The sequence below is a fragment of the Vespula vulgaris genome, chromosome 7 (genome assembly GCF_905475345.1).
Source record: "Vespula vulgaris chromosome 7, iyVesVulg1.1, whole genome shotgun sequence".
Classification (NCBI taxonomy): Eukaryota; Metazoa; Arthropoda; class Insecta; order Hymenoptera; family Vespidae; genus Vespula; species Vespula vulgaris.
In genome coordinates this window covers 6,242,746-6,265,240 of record NC_066592.1, presented here as the reverse complement: position 1 = coordinate 6,265,240, position 22,495 = coordinate 6,242,746, and the positions used below count along the sequence as shown (strand labels likewise).

Below are 22,495 nucleotides of genomic sequence, written 5' to 3'. Positions count from 1 at the left end.
TATGTAGATGCATTTTTTAATTTAATTCCCTATCTATTTTTATCAATCACGTTGCAATAAGATAAAATTTAAACGCGTGACTCTACATTATAACTTATGATGATTAAACAATAGAAAAAGATTTAAAATATTAGTATTATGAATAAAAATAAAATATATATGAATTATATTATCAATCAAATTAAATATTGTATAAGAATAATTACTACAACGTCTACGATAATTAATCAATTTACAAAATCTAATAATATGGGAATCTAGGATTCTATGCTAGATTCGGACTAATATGCGAAGTATTTCGGGATCTAAATAACTACAAACTTATGCATCTATTGGACGATTCAGGCACGCATTTTACGTGCGAAGAAGATGGAATAGCCCATCGTCTCCAGTTATAACAATTACTACTGACGAGCAAAATGACAACGTGGTAAAAAACTAGAAAAATATGATAAGACCACGAGTCATTCTCAAAGGAAGATATTATGATCCTCTGAAAAGATGACTCGTTGTCGATAGTTGCCCTCTTGAGCCACAATTCGTGGGGGCCTCTTCGGCATATAGCCTCTTCTTTTCGTCGTGCCTTAACAACTGCTATAGGGCATTTCCTAACAAGAAGTGCAACGTATAAAAAAAATTATGAATAAAAGCTTATTATACACTTTACGAACTATCCTAGTCTGTGGACGATAAATGCATCGAAAGAATGCAATAATCGTACGCGTTTACACAGACACATTTATTCGAATGCCCAAGCAGATATTTAATCTAACCGATGAATCTATTATTAACACTTCGCATTAGACAAATTAAAAAGTATCGAGACAAAGCTATAAAATAATTATTACATTTTATGGTCTTATTCTTTTGTAGGACCAAGTTTACTTTGTATCTTTACTATTTTTACTTTACTATATCTATACGTACAAAAAGCTACATATTCTTTATAAGAAACAAACCACGAAAAAGAGTGCGAAGTGTTAATATACTTAATACTAAGTATCCAACACGTCTAAAAATCTTTGCTGATTCGAAAGAAAGAAATTTTCAAGCAAATGCAAAGACTTTGAAACTGTTTGATACTGATAGGTATATCATGCCATACAGAGCATCAGCAAAATAAGAAGGAAAAAAAAACAGACATGCTGAATAATTCTAAGATTTGCTGAAACTTTGCCTAATATCCGGACACGGCGCATTCCACTCCTGAGTGGAAATTACAACATATCGTATCCGGTCCTACCTACTTAAAATTAAAGACACAGTCACACAGAAAAAGATATGCTACCTGCCTGCCTATCACCTACATTTAAAAAGTGCAAACATTCATACCAACACATACACTCCACGGTTCTCTCACACTCCACCAGGGTGCAAAAGCCTACACTAGAGAGCATGCCCCGGGGCACCTCCGACACCCTAGTTCAACCACGTATTTTTTCTAATATATTAGGAGTACGTACCAGTTGCTGAAATCGACTGTCAAGGCTAATGATTATTGCGTAAATGACTAAAGAAAATAATACTAGTACATGCTAGTATATATACATACTAGTGATATACGAGTACTTCCATGCAACATGTGATAATTCTACTACGCAAAACGATAAAAATAATAATACATTACTATAGTAGTATATATATTCATTCAGAAGTTACCGCGTAACGATGTACAATACACCACCTAGCACGAACATACAGATGCAAGGTACACCGTGCGCAATCACTAACGCTATGACAGTCGCCAATATGGGAAAACTTAAAACTAAACCCATACTAACTGTTTCTCACCTATACGCGTACACCTGGGCACACGCATAGATGAGAACGCAGAAAGCATGGGGGGGAGAAACGGGAATTAGTTCATTAGAAGCTGAAAATCCTGATCTAAAAATAGATTAACTTATTCTAGGGCCTACGGGCTATGACTCTACAAGTCTCTTTGTTTTTTATTAACAATGACTCTACTCGACTTTTTTCTTTCAAAAACAATGACTCTATTGAGACTTTTCTTTTGTGAAAATAGATTGAATATTTCATTAGTTTTTCATGTAACAATGATCAAAATACCTCGGACGATTCCTTTTAACAAGCGACTATTCTAATTAAAGAACACAATCATGATCCATCACTTGTCTTCCGGAATCTATCCGTCGCGTATGTCTTCTTGTTCATTTTTTACTACATCAATATCGACATACATAGAGGTAAATCCTGATTATATATACTAAGTTACGAACAATGCACGAGGTAGACCACATGTTTTTCTGATGAAATCTGGTATATAGGTATCCGATTACATACTGGCATCACGAGCAGATATGAAGAAAAGAGTGCTTACTAATGGCACTATTAATTAATCGAACCGTTGAAACAAGAAGACCCTATCCTGAGCTAATAAAAATAAGCATGCACAATAGATATAGACAATGAAAATACATAAACGATTAAAAATTTACCACTCGCGAGTAAATCCAAAAGAGGAATTACTCACGGTCGTGCTCGTCAATAATTTGTTTAAAAAATTACAACCAGTAACCCGTGCCGATATGGACCTTTCATCCTCAGCATGATGGGCACTGGAGGGACTTAAAATTTTTCACTCACTACTTAAGAAGTTCTGCGATGGCTCCAAAACACTCGTACTCCATGTAACCCCAGATTGAAGTAGGATGATGCGTAGGAAGTTGAAAAGGAAGTAAGTTGATATCGAAGTAAGTTGAAAATAAAGTAGCTCAATATCGTTGTAAACTGGTAAGGCACAGTCGTAATCGTAATCTGTAAAAAAATAGTAAACGAAATTTCATTAAATTTGCAATAGAATAACTTTGAAATTATTAGATATTAAATCTATAAATTAACTTACCAATATTGTTTCTTAAAAGAAGCGTATTAATTTCTTCGATTATCTTCAATGATGCACTGACTCTAATACGCGAATTTATTTTAAATATACTTTTATGTAATCAATTAATGTAAATATAGAAATAAATAGCAACGACGTGAACAAACACTGACTCTAATACTTTATAAGAACGAAAAAGCTGAAACATAAAATAGATTATAGAACAAGAAAGAATAAAACGTTTCCTGTAAATCATTTCTGAAGGCAACACATTAGAAAATATATTATCTAACAGTCATAATGAATATCTTATAAACAGAATTTAATATATTATAAAAATTTAAATTATTAAAAGCTAAGTATTTTTGAAATGTACCAAAGTATACTACCATTTACTCGATATTGCTTGCTTTGTGTTTTAAGATACAAACTCAAGCAATATCGACCTTTCACAGGTAACTGCATACGTGGACTGAATTGTTAATATAAATCTAATAAATTTTTTGAAATAAAATAATAGCTCCGGGAATACATTCAATAACGAATAATCTAGAAAGTATCCAAATTCCTATGCCATCCTATGAAATAATAAAGTTTTTACAATATTAAAATAATTGTGTTAAGTTAAAATAGAAAAAGTTTTGTAATAAAATGCGTACTTATAACGAAATTAATCTGTACTTTGATCCGTACTCGTCCAAATGTTATATAGGAATAAAGATCTCTCCTGTGGCATTGAGACAGTTCGAACGCTTGACTGTTTTTGTTTTGATATCGGTCGGCGTATTTCTTGGAAATAACAACCTAATATTTTCTCCTTGCGGTATGTTACCTATCTCTCTCTATTAGGCCTCGGTATATGAATTAAAGTGATATAAACATACTTGTATATATTGAAGAGATGGATAAACTCATATATTCGTCGGGCTGTATTGTAGCTCGTGAAGTAAATAGAAATCTGAAATAATAAGATCATATTACTGTAGCCAAGATTAAAAGTGATGTAATGTATAAGGATATCCGTAGATGGATGAGTGTGTGTCGGTATGTGTAGTATATATATTATCGTATACCCATATACATATCCGTATACATATATATATAATTAGATCTACATACATACATACATATATATATATATATATATATATATATATATATATATATATCGATGTATGTAAATATTTCGTCGTATACTTTTCTGCCATATACGTATCCATATGTATTCGTATATAATGTGTCAACATGTGTGTGTGTACGTGTCTGATATGTGTGTACGTGTGTTGTGTGTGTACGCGTATATATATATGATCTTATATTACATTGAATTTACTCCAAAATATCAATCGATTATAACTATTAACGCAAAATTATTGATCAGAGGATCATTAAAAAGCGAAGGAAGTATCGATATTGTGCAAATAAAACAGGAAAATTTAAGAGAAAGTACGACGCCACAGCTCCCCGGGAGATCTACGAGAGACGGATTTTATTTTCGCGAATATCTTTTTAACGCGATGATGCCCAGACTTGCGAACGCGGCCTCATGAAAATTGTGCGTTTGGCTATCGATTGATATATAGGAAGAGGATGTACGTTAGAAAAAATTTACTAATTACCTGTAATTATGCGGAGCGACGAAACACCGTGTACACTTGTCACTGCGTCAAAGATGGCGACTAGCCACTGGCAAGGAAGGAAAGTAGATCCTGTGACGTCATCACAGATACATCGCCAGTCAAGTCAAATATTATTTTTTACAATTAAAAATAATAAACACTTATAATATAAATATATAGAAGTATGAAAAGCATGGCAAATGTAATTAATTCGACTTTTTAATATAGACAATAATTTCCTAATTAAATAATGATATTTTTTGAAGATGTAGAAATATAAAATAGACACTCGCTTGTATCAGGCCTACGCACACCATCCTTATGCTTTCTATACTATATATGAAATGACGAGTAATTAATACATCGAATAATTCGATGAATATATGTAATACACTAATTGTATATTGCGATCGGAATAAAAAGTCGACACGAAAACATTGATATATATGCTCGGACTTCCAATAACTGTACTAACATATTACGTAATTGGGATTAAAACCAAACCTGGACGGATGTATTAACTTATATAAATTCCAAAGCTGGTATATACTAACCAACATAAATTTCAAGAGTTGGACTGATGTACTAACCATCTTTATTCCAAAACTGTACTGACATACTAACCTGTATAAATTTCAAGACGTATTTACTAACCATCTCAATTCTAAAACTGAACTGACATACTAACCTATATAAATTTCAAGACCTATATATCTTAGAATATACTGGTTCTATATGAAAATAAATTACGTAAAAAATTATTATATTTTTGCACACAGACAGTGCACACATGCAGACGAATGTCGGGCTCGGTGACGTGATACATTTCTAATTTTTTCTTACATATATATATATACATATATACTACATAAATATATACACGCATAAATTCTTTATAAGTCCAATCTGTTGATCGCATTAAAGGTATGCAGGTTATGTTTCCTTTCTTCTTCAATTTTTACAGAAGTATTTAAGAAAGAAATTCATTTACTGGATAAATTGTTAATTCTTTTCACGATGAGTATTCTCCTGCTTTACTATCACGAAAAATAATGTAGTAACACTAGTTCGATATTCTATTATTCTTGGAAATCTGAGAAATATACAATCACATTGGTACAAGATAAAATTAAGTGTTTATTGATGTTTGTGTGTGTGTGAATGTATATAAAAACCGAATTTAACACAAAATTTAACACATCTATCACAATTATCAATACAAAATAATTGATCAAAAGAACATTAAAAAGAGAAAGAAATACCGATATTGTGAAAATAAAGCTGGAAAATTGAAAAAGAAAGTATAACTCAATATTTCCTCGAAGAATCTAAACAGATTTTATTTTAGCGAATATCTTTTTAACAGGATGATGCCGGGATTTACGAACACGTCCTTATGAAAATCCGTGTATTTAACTATGGATTGATATAAAGGAAGAGAATGTATTTTTAAAAAAATCTACTAATTCTATGTAATTAACGAGAGCGATACAAACCCGTCCAACGCTCTGGTACGAACTGGAACTGTGAGGGCGACATCTATAGGTCAATACAGTTAAACGAATCGTGCGGCGCAAGCGTATTGCATCGCTTTAAATATACATATTACAGGTTTAGAAAACATTAATTCCTATTAACATTATATTGAAAAATAGCAAGTACATTATTATATCGCTAAGTGTTTTAATATGCTAATCAAATTATTTCATTTTAGACTTAAATTGTAAAGTAGAGATACTTGGCTGCAAGTGATAATAACAATATGAAACATTTGATTGACTTTAATAGTTACCAGTTCAGTTTCGCATTGTACCTCGACGAGTACATATCGCAGGTTTCGCAGGATACGTTCTCTGCGAGTAAGAATGAAGAGTTAGAGAGAGAAGAAGAGAAGAGAAGAGAAGAACGAATAGTTATATCATTCTTCTTTCAATATTCTATATGATTTCTTGTTTCAGAATTAAATGGTGTAGTGGGGTAATCTCCCACTCCTGATGATAATATAAGCGTACCGACTTTGACAGTCTTCTCACGCATTTCGACGAATAAACATAACAGTTCTTGCAGTATGAATTCTCCGCAAGTAGTAGAGAAGAGTTAATGTAAATACATAATTATATCACGCATTTTGTCAATATTCTAAACGATTTCTTGTTTCAGAATGAAATGGTGTAGTGGGGTACTCTCCCACTCCTAAAGATAATATAAGCGGACCGACTTTGACAGTCTTCGCACAAATTTCGACGAATAAACATCGCAGTTCTTGCAGTAAGCATTCTCTGCAAATAGTGGAGAAGAGTTAATATAAGTAAATATTTATTTCACTCAGTCTTTCAATATTCTATACGATTTCTTGTTTCAGAATGAAATGGTGTAGTGGGGTACTCTCCCACTCCTGACGATAATATAAGCGCACCGACTTTGACAGTTAATGATACAGTCTTGTTACGAGTTTCGACGAATACACCTCGCAGTTCTTGAAATACGCATTCTCCGCAAGTAATAGAGAAGAGTTAATATAAGTATATAATTATATCATGAAGTCTTTCAATATTCTATACGATTTGTTTTGTTTCAGAATTAAATGATGTAGTGGGGTACTCTCCCACTCCTGACGATAATATAAGCGCACCGACTTTGACAGTTAATGATACAGTCTTGTTACGAGTTTCGACGAATACACCTCGCAGTTCTTGAAATACGCATTCTCCGCAAGTAATAGAGAAGAGTTAATATAAGTATATAATTATATCATGAAGTCTTTCAATATTCTATACGATTTGTTTTGTTTCAGAATTAAATGATGTAGTGGGGTACTCTCCCACTCCTGACGATAATATAAGCGGACCGACTTTGACAGTCTTCGCACGAATTTCGACGAGTACACATCGCAGTTCTTGCAGTATGAATTCTCCGCAAGTAGTAGAGAAGAGTTAATGTAAATACATAATTATATCACGCATTTTGTCAATATTCTAAACGATTCCTTGTTTCAGAATTAAATGGTGTAGTGGGGTACTCTCCCACTCCTAAAGATAATATAAGCGGACCGACTTTGACAGTCTTCGCACAAATTTCGACGAATAAACATCGCAGTTCTTGCAGTAAGCATTCTCTGTAAATAGTGGAGAAGAGTTAATATAAGTAAATATTTATTTCACTCAGTCTTTCAATATTCTATACGATTTCTTGTTTCAGAATTAAATGATGTAGTGGGGTACTCTCCCACTCCTGACGATAATATAAGCGGACCGACTTTGACAGTCTTCGCACAAATTTCGACGAATAAACATCGCAGTTCTTGCAGTAAGCATTCTCTGCAAATAGTGGAGAAGAGTTAATATAAGTAAATATTTATTTCACTCAGTCTTTCAATATTCTATACGATTTCTTGTTTCAGAATTAAATGATGTAGTGGGGTACTCTCCCACTCCTGACGATAATATAAGCGCACCGACTTTGACAGTTAATGATACAGTCTTGTTACGAGTTTCGACGAATACACCTCGCAGTTCTTGAAATACGCATTCTCCGCAAGTAATAGAGAAGAGTTAATATAAGTATATAATTATATCATGAAGTCTTTCAATATTCTATACGATTTGTTTTGTTTCAGAATTAAATGATGTAGTGGGGTACTCTCCCACTCCTGACGATAATATAAGCGGACCGACTTTGACAGTCTTCGCACGAATTTCGACGAGTACACATCGCAGTTCTTGCAGTATGAATTCTCCGCAAGTAGTAGAGAAGAGTTAATGTAAATACATAATTATATCACGCATTTTGTCAATATTCTAAACGATTCCTTGTTTCAGAATTAAATGGTGTAGTGGGGTACTCTCCCACTCCTAAAGATAATATAAGCGGACCGACTTTGACAGTCTTCGCACAAATTTCGACGAATAAACATCGCAGTTCTTGCAGTAAGCATTCTCTGCAAATAGTGGAGAAGAGTTAATATAAGTAAATATTTATTTCACTCAGTCTTTCAATATTCTATACGATTTCTTGTTTCAGAATTAAATGATGTAGTGGGGTACTCTCCCACTCCTGACGATAATATAAGCGCACCGACTTTGACAGTTAATGATACAGTCTTGTTACGAGTTTCGACGAATACACCTCGCAGTTCTTGAAATACGCATTCTCCGCAAGTAATAGAGAAGAGTTAATATAAGTATATAATTATATCATGAAGTCTTTCAATATTCTATACGATTTATTTTGTTTCAGAATTAAATGATGTAGTGGGGTACTCTCCCACTCGTGACGACAACAAAATCGGACCTTTGACTGTTTTTGACAGTTATTGGCTTAATTTGATTTCGTATTTCGAGGAGTGAACTTAGAAATTTTCGCATGATGCCACTCGTTAGTATTAACGAAGAATCGACGCAAGTATATTTTCTATCACTCATATTTTCGAAATCTTGTACTGTTTCTTGTGTTTCAGATTTCGATGCTGCACTGTCGAAGACTGACGATCTACCTCCATGTGTGGACTTAGAAATTTTCACACTTTCGAGGACTGTCAATCTATCTCCACGAGTGAACTTAGAAAATTTCGTAGATGCCATTCATGTAAGTATTAATGAACAGTTAATTCAAATATACAACAGTTCATTTGATTTTAGACTTAAATGCGAAGAGGGGATACGCGGCTTCGAGAGATGACAACAATATCGGATATTTGACCGACATTTATAATTCCTGGTTCAGTTGTGCGTTGGACTTTGACCAGTGAACTTAGAAATTTTCGCGGATGCCATTCGTGCATGTATTAACAAACAGTTAATTCAAATATATAACAGCTTATTTGATTTTAGACTTAAATGCGAAGAGGGGATACGCGGCTTCGAGAGATGACAACAATATCGGATATTTGACCGACATTTATAATTCCTGGTTCAGTTGTGCGTTGGACTTTGACCAGTGAACTTAGAAATTTTCGCGGATGCCATTCGTGCATGTATTAACAAACAGTTAATTCAAATATATAACAGCTTATTTGATTTTAGACTTAAATGCGAAGAGGGGATACGCGGCTTCGAGAGATGACAACAATATCGGATATTTGACCGACATTTATAATTCCTGGTTCAGTTGTGCGTTGGACTTTGACCAGTGAACTTAGAAATTTTCACGGATGCCATACGTGCAAGTATTAACGAACAGTTAATTCAAATATATAACAATTTATTTGATTTTAGACTTAAATGCGAAGTGGGGATACACGGCTTCGAGAGACGACAACAATATCGGGTCTTTGGCCGACCTGTATAGTTCCTGGTTCAGTTGTGCGTTGGACTTTGACCAGTGAACTTAGAAAGTTTCGCATCTTTGGAGAACTTTAAAAATCTATCTCCACGAGTGGACTTAGAAATTTTTACACTTGCGTGGGCTTTCACAATCTATCTCCTCGAGTGGACTAAGAAATTTTTGCACTTGCGTGGTCTCTCACAATCTATCTCCACGAGTGGACTTAGAAATTTTCGAAGGATGCCACTCAAGTTAGTATTAACGAAGAATCGACGCAAGTATATTTTCTATCACTCATATTTTGGAAATCTTGTACTGTTTTTTTTGTTTCAGATTTCGATTCTGCACTTTCGAAGACTGACGATCTACCTCCATGTGTGGACTTAGAAATTTTCATACTTGCGTGGATTTTGAAAATCTATCTCCACGAGTGGACTTAGAAATTTTCACACTTGCGTGGACTTCGACAGTCTATCTCCACAAGTGGACTTAGAAATTTTCACACTTGCGTGGACTTCGACAGTCTATCTCCACAAGTGGACTTAGAAATTTTCGCATGATGCCACTCGTTAGTATTAACGAAAAATCGACGCAAGTATATTTTCTATCACTCATATTTTGGAAATCTTGTACTGTTTTTTTTTTGTTTCAGATTTCGATTCTGCACTTTCGAAGACTGACGATCTACCTCCATGTGTGGACTTAGAAATTTTCATACTTGCGTGGATTTTGAAAATCTATCTCCACGAGTGGACTTAGAAATTTTCACACTTGCGTGGACTTCGACAGTCTATCTCCACAAGTGGACTTAGAAATTTTCGCATGATGCCACTCGTTAGTATTAACGAAGAATCGACGCAAGTATATTTTCTATCACTCATATTTTCGAAATCTTGTACTGTTTCTTGTGTTTCAGATTTCGATGCTGCACTGTCGAAGACTGACGATCTACCTCCATGTGTGGACTTAGAAATTTTCACACTTGCGTGGACTTTGAAACTCTATCTCCACGAGTGGACTTAGAAATTTTCATACTTGCGTGGACTTTGAAAATCTATTTCCACGAGTGGACTTAGAAATTTTCACACTTGCGTGGACTTCGACAGTCTATCTCCACGAGTGGACTTAGAAATTTTCGAAGGATGCCACTCAAGCTAGTATTAACGAAGAATCGACGCAAGTATATTTTCTATCACTCATATTTTGGAAATCTTGTACTGTTTTTTTTTTTTTGTTTCAGATTTCGATTCTGCACTTTCGAAGACTGACGATCTACCTCCATGTGTGGACTTAGAAATTTTCACACTTGCGTGGACTTTGAAACTCTATCTCCACGAGTGGACTTAGAAATTTTCACACTTGCGTAGACTTCGACAATCTATCTCCAGGAGTGGACTTAGAAATTTTCGCAGGATGCCACTCAAGCTAGTATTAACGAAGAATCGACGCAAGTATATTTTCTATCACTCATATTTTCGAAATCTTGTACTGTTTCTTGTGTTTCAGATTTCGATGCTGCACTGTCGAAGACTGACGATCTACCTCCATGTGTGGACTTAGAAATTTTCACACTTGCGTGGACTTTGAAACTCTATCTCCACGAGTGGACTTAGAAATTTTCACACTTGCGTAGACTTCGACAATCTATCTCCAGGAGTGGACTTAGAAATTTTCGCAGGATGTCATTCGAGCGAGTATTAACAAAGACTTAAAGTAAGTATATTTCTCTATCACATATTTGTTGAATGATTTATACAGTCTTTTATTATAACAGTAATACCGATAATTTTGTTTCTATTTTTATGTTTCAGAATCTTATTGCAGTCGCGCGCGTAGTGATAAAGTAATCGAGTGTTCCTATCATTAAAATAAAAATATCGCGAAGTAGAAGCAGTGTTTGTTCGTTCGCGTTTCGCGATTTAAACCATAAGTGTTATTACATGGACTGCGCGCAATGCAGTCGTTAGAGTCAGTGTTTGTTCGCGTAGTTTTTTGATTTTTTAACAGTCGCACAGACTGTTACTTATAAAGAATAGTAGAGTTTCGCTAAATAGATTCAGTGATCGTTCGTTAATAAATAACTACCGCGAATTAGAGTCAGTGCATCACTGAAGAGGATCTCGACCAACTTCGATGTCGACCTACCTCATTTTCAACCAACTACAAATCATCCACCCTCAATTTCGACCTAAATCGCGGTCCAGTGTTTTGGAGCCATCGCAGAACTTCTTAAGTAGTAAGTTTATTTTTAAATCCCTCCGATCACTCAATCATGCCGAGGACGAAAGGTCCGAATCGGCACGGGTGATTGGTTGTAATTAATTAGTAGAAGAGCATTGAGTGACCACTAGTAAATTTCTTCGGAAATTTACTCGTGAATGGTTCGTTTTTGATTTATTTATTAGATCAGGATAGAGTCTTCTTGCTTAAACGCGTTAATTATAATTATTTGAAATTTTGAATATTTAAAAGCATTTTGAAATAATTTTCCTTTACGAAAATGATAAAGTATCACGATATTCGCGAATTTTAATAATCAATAAGTTAGAAGACATTCGCGATGGATAATCTCTGGATTACAAGCGAAATCGTATGATTTCTTTTCTAATAATTCGAATAATTGCTTGTAAGAAGGAGCGTCCAATGATTTTTCATTAAATTTTTAATTAAAGATTAATTATTTTTATTATTAAAAGAAAAGTCTCAGTAGAATCATTGCTTTTGAATGAATAAAGTAGAGTCATTGCTTCTGAAAGAATAGAGTCGTTGATAAAAGACAAAGAGACTTGTAGAATCACAACGCGTAGAACATATAATAAGTTAATCAATTTTTAGCTTAGGATTTGCAGCAATTAATATATTATTTCTCGTTTCTCTTCCGATGCTTTCTCGATTTTTCGTTTCAGGTTTGGTTCAGAGTTGCTTTAGATTTATTGGTTTTCTTCTACGTCTTAGAATAAGGGTCGGTTGTAGTTATTTAGTACCGACGATAGTTATCGAATGTGTTCTATTGTAGCGATTAGGGCACGAAGCAAAGAAGAGGCTATATGCCGAAGAGGCCCCCACAAATTGTGGCTCAAGAGGGCAATTATTAGATTATCGAGCTATTTTCGAAGGTTCCACGGAACTCTTCGAAAATGGCTCTTAGTAGTATTTTAATTTTATCACGTAGTCACTCAAAATGCTCTTATGTAGTAGTAATGTAGATTTGAGAAACTGAGACGACGTAATATTCCGTCTCCCATCCTACATTTTCACGCGTACGCGAATTGAATTTTTACATATTTTATGTATTTCCATTGTTAAAGTCGAGTTATCGCGTTTTTCTTTTTCAAATTTAAATTAAAATCATAACTTTATTTTAATAAAATCAAGTTTTACATTAAAGTCGAGTCACAAATTTTTCATTTTTATTTTCTTTAAAGTTCAATTAAACTTACAATTTTGTTTTCATAAGATCAAGTTTTATTTGTTTGAAGTACAAATTAGATTACGTCGGTAATGCGTAATTAAGAGTAGAGTCACCGTCATTCGGACATTCACGTGAGTGTCCGAGCGCGATTAAAAGTCCTACCGTGGACTTCGTTTAATTAAGTCGATTACTTGTTCGCGCGAGTTTTGCGAATTTTAGGGTAGAGTCCCCGTTAGCCCGTGGGTCCCCATATGCAGTTACCTCCAAGCGGTGGGACCTGGGTCGGTAGTACTTGCAATATGTGGAAATTTATGTCTAAATAATATTTAAAATCTATAACTAAATAATATATATAACTATATACTGCAAGTACTACCGGGCGAAAGGCTGCATATTTCAATCTTTTACCAAAATTCCTTTTTTATCTAAAGTCTCGGGTGGGACCCTTGGGAGGGGCCCTCGGGTGTGGGCCTTAGGCGGGTATGGTTCTTTCACTACGGAAAAATCGAACTCAATAATGGTACTCTGATCTTCCTCGAGCGAAATGATTTTCGAGATGCAAAATAATCGTTCGGAATTTTATTTTTCTCAGGTTCACTTACGCAAATACTCCACGTTTCTTTTTCTATTTTTCTCTACATCGTTTCTTTTCCTTTCTTCTTTTTCATTTATCTCCACTTTTTTTTTACTCCTTTTATGTTTCAGGTTAGATCATCGAGGGAACGATCATCGAGGGACCGATCATCGCGGGACCAATCATCGCGGGACCAATCATCGCGAAATTAAATTTTTACAGGATACAAAGTTTACAGAAAATATGTTAAATATAAATATCTTTATGCATTTAATTTTATATATAATTTTTACTTTTATATTTAACTTTTATTAACTTTTTAATTTTTGCATTTATATTTAGTTTTCATTATATTTTTAATTTTTGCTTTCATATAAATCTTTTATTTACTTTTTAATTTTTGCTCTTATATTTAATTTTTAATATCTCTTTAATATTTGCTTTTATTTTATCTCTTCTTTTATTCTTCTTCTGTTTCAGCTTAGGTGATCGCTGGACTTATCGTCGTGGGATTTTTACACGGGAGTTAAAGGAACCTCTTTGCATATAATCTCTATTATATAGGAATTATATAGCAGAAAGGGTATGACTCCTTGCTTCCGTACGCGAATGATAGGGAAAACACTCACGCGCGTGACGGCCGGCACGCGCGTGGGTGTTCGCGATCGCGACATTTAGTCCTACCGAGGACTTCGTTTTGATCTTTGAAATAACGAAATATAGGCACGACCGGTCGTGTCTCGAGATATCTGAAGCCGACGGTGTGGACGGTGGAGCAATCTGTAAGCGGGGTTTTATACATCTCCAGTTTGCTGAGAAGCCAGAAGCTCCCGAAGCGGAAAGGCATCTCGGTTCGTGGATTTTAGAGTAGAATCCTCGTTAGTCCGTTTCTTTCCAGGTGCAGCAATCGTTGCATCGCCCAAGGACCATCGAGGGACTTAGATTTTTACACGGGTGTTCAAAGAATCTTTCTACCTCAGGCGTGGAAGGATTTCTTTTCTCCCGTTCGGGCAAGATAGAAGGACACTCGCTTCTGTCGGCTGGCAAAGGCGTTGGTGTTCTCGGGCGCGTTAAAGTCCAACATTGGCTCTAACGTATTCAACATATTCGCGTGAGTATCTCCGGAATGCTCGCGTAAGTATCGTGACTGCGGTAGATTCAATTTTGGGTTCCGGCGTTTGTCGCGAAAGTACGACCGGTTGTGCTCAAGTGATGATCGAAGCTTTCGATGTTGGATAGTTGAGCTATGCGTAAGTCGGTTCCCAAATGCGAATACGCATGGGGCTGCAATTTTAGCGTTTGGAAACTTGAATTCGTCGGGAGTGGAGATCGCCCCGTTGCTTTGCTTTCTTGATAGTAGCAGAAGTAGTAAAGAGTAGAGCCACCGTTAGTCCGTGGGTCTCCAGAAGCAGCAACCTCCACGCGGTGGGACCTGGGTCGGAAGTACTTGTGATGTGTCGAAATCTTGTAGGCTGCAAGTATCACCTTGCGAATGGCTGCGTTCTTTAAGATTTTTCCAAAATCTTTTCTATGCAATTCCAATTAAACATCGAACTTCGTGCATTTTACATTGTTTCAAACATCTTTTCTATACTCGCAAATAAATACTCAAGGTTAATTATTCTAATTTCTTTCGGGTGGGACCTATGAGTTGGGCTCGTGGGTGTGGGCTTCTGTGCGGGTTTCCCCCTTTCAGTATCGAAAAATCGAGCTCGATTTTCGTACTGCGGTTTTGGTCATGTGTAGCTACACTCTATGTCCACATTTTCTCTTCCATTTCATCGTTCTCACACGTGCACGTGTTACTTTCCGGATATTCCTTCTTCTTTCTCTTCCGAATTCTATCCCCTCGACATGCGCGCATGTTCCGGCTTTCTTTTCTTCTCTTTCTCTTCTGCTTCTCCTCCATTTCATGGACTTCGACATATCGGCGAGGGTCCCATATATCTTCGAGGGTCCCATATATCGTCGAAATGTTCGTTTCATAATCGATTGCTAGACGCGAATACGGGCAAGATAGGAAGAACTCTCACGCCTGTGTCGGCGGGCAGAGACGTGGGGTTCTCGGGCGCGAATAAAAGTCCTACCGATATGGACTACGTTTGATTGCTAAAAACGAATAAATGACCGGTCGTGCTAGTGAGTCGGTTTATGTGCTGCCGAGTAGTGTGGTTTGCTATCCGTAAGAGTGGACTGACCCTGCTTCAGTGTAGCCGCCTGATTTCTTGGTTAGTACATAGAACGCCGCAAACGCGAATTTAAAGTAGAGTCACCGTTCTTCTAACACTCACGGGAGTGTTCGGGCGCGATTAAAAGTCTTACCGATATGGACTACGTTTGATTGCTAAAAACGAATAAATGACCGGTCGTGCTAGTGAGTCGGCTTATGTGCTGCCGAGTAGTCTGGTTTGCTATCCGTAAGAGTGGACTGACCCTGCTTCAGTGTAGCCGCCTGATTTCTTGGTTAGTGCATAGAACGCCGCCAACGCGAATTTAAAGTAGAGTCACCGTTCTTCTAACACTCACGGGAGTGTTCGGGCGCGATTAAAAGTCCTACCGATATGGACTACGTTTGATTGCTAAAAACGAATAAATGACCGGTCGTGCTAGTGAGTCGGCTTATGTGCTGTCGAGTAGTGTGGTTCGCTATCCGTAAGAGTGGACTGATCCTCCGCCAGTTAGCCGCCTGATTTCTTGGTTAGTGCATAGGACGCCGCGAACGCGAATTTAAAGTAGAGTCACCGTTCTTCTAACACTCACGGGAGTGTTCGGGCGCGATTAAAAGTCCTACCGATATGGACTACGTTTGATTGCTAAAAACGAATAAATGACCGGTCGTGCTAGTGAGTCGGTTTATGTGCTGCCGAGTAGTGTGGTTTGCTATCCGTAAGAGTAGACTGATCCTCCTTCAGTGTAGCCGCCTGATTTCTTGGTTAGTGCATAGGACGCCGCGAACGCGAATTTAAAGTAGAGTCACCGTTCTTCTAACACTCACGGGAGTGTTCGGGCGCGATTAAAAGTCCTACCGATATGGACTACGTTTGATTGCTAAAAACGAATAAATGACCGGTCGTGCTAGTGAGTCGGCTTATGTGCAGCCGAGTAACGTGGTTTGCTATCCGTAAGAGTGGACTGATCCTCCTTCAGTGTAGCCGCCTGATTTCTTGGTTAGTGCATAGGACGCCGAGAACGCGAATTTAAAGTAGAGTCACCGTTCTTCTAACACTCACGGGAGTGTTCGGGCGCGATTAAAAGTCTTACCGATATGGACTACGTTTGATTGCTAAAAACGAATACATGACCGGTCGTGCTAGTGAGTCGGCTTATGTGCTGCCGAGTAACGTGGTTTGCTATCCGTAAGAGTGGACTGATCCTCCTTCAGTGTAGCCGCCTGATTTCTTGGTTAGTGCATAGAACGCCGCGAACGCGAATTTAAAGTAGAGTCACCGTTCCTCTAACACTCACGGGAGTGTTCGGGCGCGATTAAAAGTCCTACCGGGGACTTCGTTTTATAGAACGTCGATTATTTGATCACGCCGGTCACGCGAACTGTAGAGTAGAGTCTCCGTTAGCCCGTGGGTCCCCAGATGCAGCAACCTCCAAGCGGTGGGACCTGGGTCGGTAGTACTTGCAATACATTGAAATTGTGTCCAAATTATATCAAAAGTTTATAACTAAATTATTTATATATATATATTATCTAAAATTTATAACTAAATTATGAATATAACTTAGTTAGAATGCAAGTACTACCGGGCGAATAGCTGCATATTATAGTTAAACAATTATTTTAAATTGTTGGTTAAATTCTTGATTTTCTATCGGGTGGGACCCTTGGGAGGGGCCCACGGGTGAGGGCCTTAGGCGGGTTTGGTTCTTTCATTAGGGAAAAATCTAACTCAATAATGGTACTCTAATCTTCCTCGAGTGAAACGATTTTCGAGATGAACATCAATCGTTCGGAATTTTATTTGTCTCACGTTCACTTACGCAAATACTCCACGATTCTTTTTCTATTTTTCTCTACTTCGTTTCTTTTCCTTTCTTCTTTTTAACTTCTTCTCTTTTTCTCCACTTTTCTTTTTTTTTTACTCTTTTTCTGTTTCAGGTTAGATCATCGGGAGAGCGATCATCGAGCGAGCGATCATCGAGAGGTGGATCATCCTGAAATTAAATTTTAATAGAGATCTTTTTGAATATAAATGTCTTATTGCATATAATTTTTGCTCTAATATTTAACTTTTATTACCTTTTTAATTTTAGCTTTCATATTTAATTTGTGTTATCTTTTTAATTTTTACTCATATTTTACTATGTATATAATATATTCTTTTAAATATATATAGTACAGTCTATTGTCCTTTTTCTGTTTCAAGTTAGGTGATCGCTGGACTTATCGACGTGGGATTTTTACACGGAAGTTAAAGGAACCTCTCTGCATATAATCTTCATTATATGCAGGAAGGGTACGTCTCCTTGCTTCCGTACGCGAATGATAGGGAAAACACTCACGCGCGTGACGGCCGGCACGCGCGTGGGTGTTCGCGATCGCGACATTTAGTCCTACCGAGGACTTCGTTTTGATCTTTGAAATAACGAAATATACGCACGACCGGTCGTGTCTCGAGATATCTGAAGCCGACGGTGTGGACGGTGGAGCAATCTGTAAGCGGGGTTTTATACATCTCCAGTTTGCTGAGAAGCCAGAAGCTCCCGAAGCGGAAAGGCATCTCGGTTCGTAGATTTTAGAGTAGAATCCTCGTTAGTCCGTTTCTTTCCAGGTGCAGCAATCGTTGCATCGCCCAAGGACCATCGAGGGACTTAGATTTTTACACGGGTGTTCAAAGAATCTTTCTACCTCAGGCGTGGAAGGATTTCTTTTCTCCCGTTCGGGCAAGATAGAAGGACACTCGCTTCTGTCGGCTGGCAAAGGCGTTGGTGTTCTCGGGCGCGTTAAAGTCCAACATTGGCTCTAACGTATTCAACATATTCGCGTGAGTATCTCCGGAATGCTCGCGTAAGTATCGTGACTGCGGTAGATTCAATTTTGGGTTCCGGCGTTTGTCGCGAAAGTACGACCGGTTGTGCTCAAGTGATGATCGAAGCTTTCGATGTTGGATAGTTGAGCTATGCGTAAGTCGGTTCCCAAATGCGAATACGCATGGGGCTGCAATTTTAGCGTTTGGAAACTTGAATTCGTCGGGAGTGGAGATCGCCCCGTTGCTTTGCTTTCTTGATAGTAGCAGAAGTAGTAAAGAGTAGAGCCACCGTTAGTCCGTGGGTCTCCAGAAGCAGCAACCTCCACGCGGTGGGACCTGGGTCGGAAGTACTTGTGATGTGTCGAAATCTTGTAGGCTGCAAGTATCACCTTGCGAATGGCTGCGTTCTTTAAGATTTTTCCAAAATCTTTTCTATGCAATTCCAATTAAACATCGAACTTCGTGCATTTTACATTGTTTCAAACATCTTTTCTATACTCGCAAATAAATACTCAAGGTTAATTATTCTAATTTCTTTCGGGTGGGACCTATGAGTTGGGCTCGTGGGTGTGGGCTTCTGTGCGGGTTTCCCCCTTTCAGTATCGAAAAATCGAGCTCGATTTTCGTACTGCGGTTTTGGTCATGTGTAGCTACACTCTATGTCCACATTTTCTCTTCCATTTCATCGTTCTCACACGTGCACGTGTTACTTTCCGGATATTCCTTCTTCTTTCTCTTCCGAATTCTATCCCCTCGACATGCGCGCATGTTCCGGCTTTCTTTTCTTCTCTTTCTCTTCTGCTTCTCCTCCATTTCATGGACTTCGACATATCGGCGAGGGTCCCATATATCTTCGAGGGTCCCATATATCGTCGAAATGTTCGTTTCATAATCGATTGCTAGACGCGAATACGGGCAAGATAGGAAGAACTCTCACGCCTGTGTCGGCGGGCAGAGACGTGGGGTTCTCGGGCGCGAATAAAAGTCCTACCGACATGGACTACGTTTGATTGCTAAAAACGAATAAATGACCGGTTGTGCTAGTGAGTCGGTTTATGTGCTGCCGAGTAGTGTGGTTTGCTATCCGTAAGAGTGGACTGACCCTCCTCCAGTTAGCCGCCTGATTTCTTGGTTAGTGCATAGAACGCCGCGAACGCGAATTTAAAGTAGAGTCACCGTTCTTCTAACACTCACGGGAGTGTTCGGGCGCGATTAAAAGTCCTACCGATATGGACTACGTTTGATTGCTAAAAACGAATAAATGACCGGTCGTGCTAGTGAGTCGGCTTATGTGCTGCCGAGTAGTGTGGTTTGCTATCCGTAAGAGTGGACTGATCCTCCGCCAGTTAGTCGCCTGATTTCTTGGTTAGTGCATCGGACGCCGCGAACGCGAATTTAAAGTAGAGTCACCGTTCTTCTAACACTCACGGGAGTGTTCGGGCGCGATTAAAAGTCCTACCGATATGGACTACGTTTGTTTGCTAAAAACGAATAAATGACCGGTCGTGCTAGTGAGTCGGCTTATGTGCTGCCGAGTAGTGTGGTTTGCTATCCGTAAGAGTGGACTGATCCTCCGCCAGTTAGCCGCCTGATTTCTTGGTTAGTGCATAGGACGCCGCGAACGCGAATTTAAAGTAGAGTCACCGTTCTTCTAACACTCACGGGAGTGTTCGGGCGCGATTAGAAGTCCTACCGATATGGACTACGTTTGATTGCTAAAAACGAATAAATGACCGGTCATGCTAGTGAGTCGGTTTATGTGCTGCCGAATAGTATCGTTTGCTATCCGTAAGAGTGGACTCACCCTCCGCCAGTTAGCCGCCTGATTTTTTGGTTAGTGCATAGAACGCCGCGAACGCGAATTTAAAGTAGAGTCACCGTTCTTCTAACACTCACGGGAGTGTTCGGGCGCGATTAAAAGTCCTACCGATATGGACTACGTTTGATTGCTAAAAACGAATAAATGACCGGTCATGCTAGTGAGTCGGTTTATGTGCTGCCGAATAGTATCGTTTGCTATCCGTAAGAGTGGACTCACCCTCCGCCAGTTAGCCGCCTGATTTTTTGGTTAGTGCATAGAACGCCGCGAACGCGAATTTAAAGTAGAGTCACCGTTCTTCTAACACTCACGGGAGTGTTCGGGCGCGATTAAAAGTCCTACCGATATGGACTACGTTTGTTTGCTAAAAACGAATAAATGACCGGTCGTGCTAGTGAGTCGGCTTCTGTGCTGCCGAGTAGTGTGGTTTGCTATCCGTAAGAGTGGACTGATCCTCCGCCAGTTAGCCGCCTGATTTCTTGGTTAGTGCATAGGACGCCGCGAACGCGAATTTAAAGTAGAGTCACCGTTCTTCTAACACTCACGGGAGTGTTCGGGCGCGATTAAAAGTCCTACCGATATGGACTACGTTTGTTTGCTAAAAACGAATAAATGACCGGTCGTGCTAGTGAGTCGGCTTATGTGCTGCCGAGTAGTGTGGTTTGCTATCCGTAAGAGTGGACTGATCCTCCGCCAGTTAGCCGCCTGATTTCTTGGTTAGTGCATAGGACGCCGCGAACGCGAATTTAAAGTAGAGTCACCGTTCTTCTAACACTCACGGGAGTGTTCGGGCGCGATTAAAAGTCCTACCGATATGGACTACGTTTGATTGCTAAAAACGAATAAATGACCGGTCATGCTAGTGAGTCGGTTTATGTGCTGCCGAATAGTATCGTTTGCTATCCGTAAGAGTGGACTCACCCTCCGCCAGTTAGCCGCCTGATTTTTTGGTTAGTGCATAGAACGCCGCGAACGCGAATTTAAAGTAGAGTCACCGTTCTTCTAACACTCACGGGAGTGTTCGGGCGCGATTAAAAGTCCTACCGATATGGACTACGTTTGAATGCCAAAAACGAATAAATTGCCGATTGTGCTAGTGAGTCGGTTTATGTGCTGCCGAGTAGTGTGGTTTGCTATCCGTAAGAGTGGACTGATCCTCCTTCAGTTAGCCGCCTGATTTCTTGGTTAGTGCATAGAACGCCGCGGACGCGAATTTAGAGTAGAGTCACCGTTATTTTAACACTCACGGGAGTGTTCGGGCGCGATTAAAAGTCCTACCGGGGACTTCGGTTTATGGAACGTCGATTATTTGATCACGCCGGTCACGCGAACTTTAGAGTAGAGTCACCGTTAGCCCGTGGGTCCCCAGATGCAGCAACCTCCAAGCGGTGGGACCTGGGTCGGTAGTACTTGCAATATATTGAAATTGTATCTAAATTACATCAATAGTTTATAACTAAATTATATATGGATATTTAAATAATTATATAGCGGAAGTACTACCGGGCGAAAGGCTGCATATTTCAATCTTTTACCAAAATTCCTTTTTTATCTCAAGTCTCGGGTGGGACCCTTGGGATGGGCCCTCGGGTGTGGGCCTTAGGCGGGTATGGTTCTTTCACTAGGGAAAAATCGAACTCAATAATGGTACTCTGATCTTCCTCGAGCGAAATGATTTTCGAGATGCAAAATAATCGTTCGGAATTTTATTTTTCTCAGGTTCACTTACGCAAATACTCCACGTTTCATTTTCTATTTTTCTCTACATCGTTTCTTTTCCTTTCTTCTTTTTCATTTATCTCCACTTTTTTTTTACTCCTTTTATGTTTCAGGTTAGATCATCGAGGGAACGATCATCGAGGGACCGATCATCGCGGGACCAATCATCGCGGGACCAATCATCGCGAAATTAAATTTTTACAGGATACAAAGTTTACAGAAAATATGTTAAATATAAATATCTTTATGCATTTAATTTTATATAT

The 22,495-nt window shown here is 38.3% G+C and overlaps 1 long non-coding RNA gene across 3 annotated transcripts; it reads left to right on the top strand.

Annotated features, from left to right (window-relative positions):
• The first annotated feature begins 6,217 nt into the window (after window positions 1-6,217).
• On the top strand, window positions 6,218-22,495 carry LOC127065418 (uncharacterized). 3 transcript variants are annotated; one of them, XR_007782041.1, is made up of 18 exons: window positions 6,218-6,732; window positions 6,827-6,963; window positions 7,043-7,179; window positions 7,259-7,402; window positions 7,461-7,568; window positions 7,663-7,770; window positions 7,865-8,001; window positions 8,081-8,224; window positions 8,283-8,390; window positions 8,485-8,621; window positions 8,701-8,838; window positions 8,921-9,048; window positions 9,102-9,977; window positions 10,060-10,294; window positions 10,967-11,177; window positions 11,233-11,439; window positions 11,538-11,962; window positions 22,343-22,495. It is a non-coding gene; the product is annotated as an uncharacterized LOC127065418 (long non-coding RNA). The 3 variants fall into 3 exon arrangements; XR_007782043.1 differs by lacking the exons at window positions 10,967-11,177; window positions 11,233-11,439; window positions 11,538-11,962; window positions 22,343-22,495 and adding an exon at window positions 10,643-10,935 and having other exon boundaries at window positions 6,221-6,732; XR_007782042.1 differs by lacking the exons at window positions 10,060-10,294; window positions 10,967-11,177; window positions 11,233-11,439; window positions 11,538-11,962; window positions 22,343-22,495 and adding an exon at window positions 10,379-10,552 and having other exon boundaries at window positions 6,223-6,732.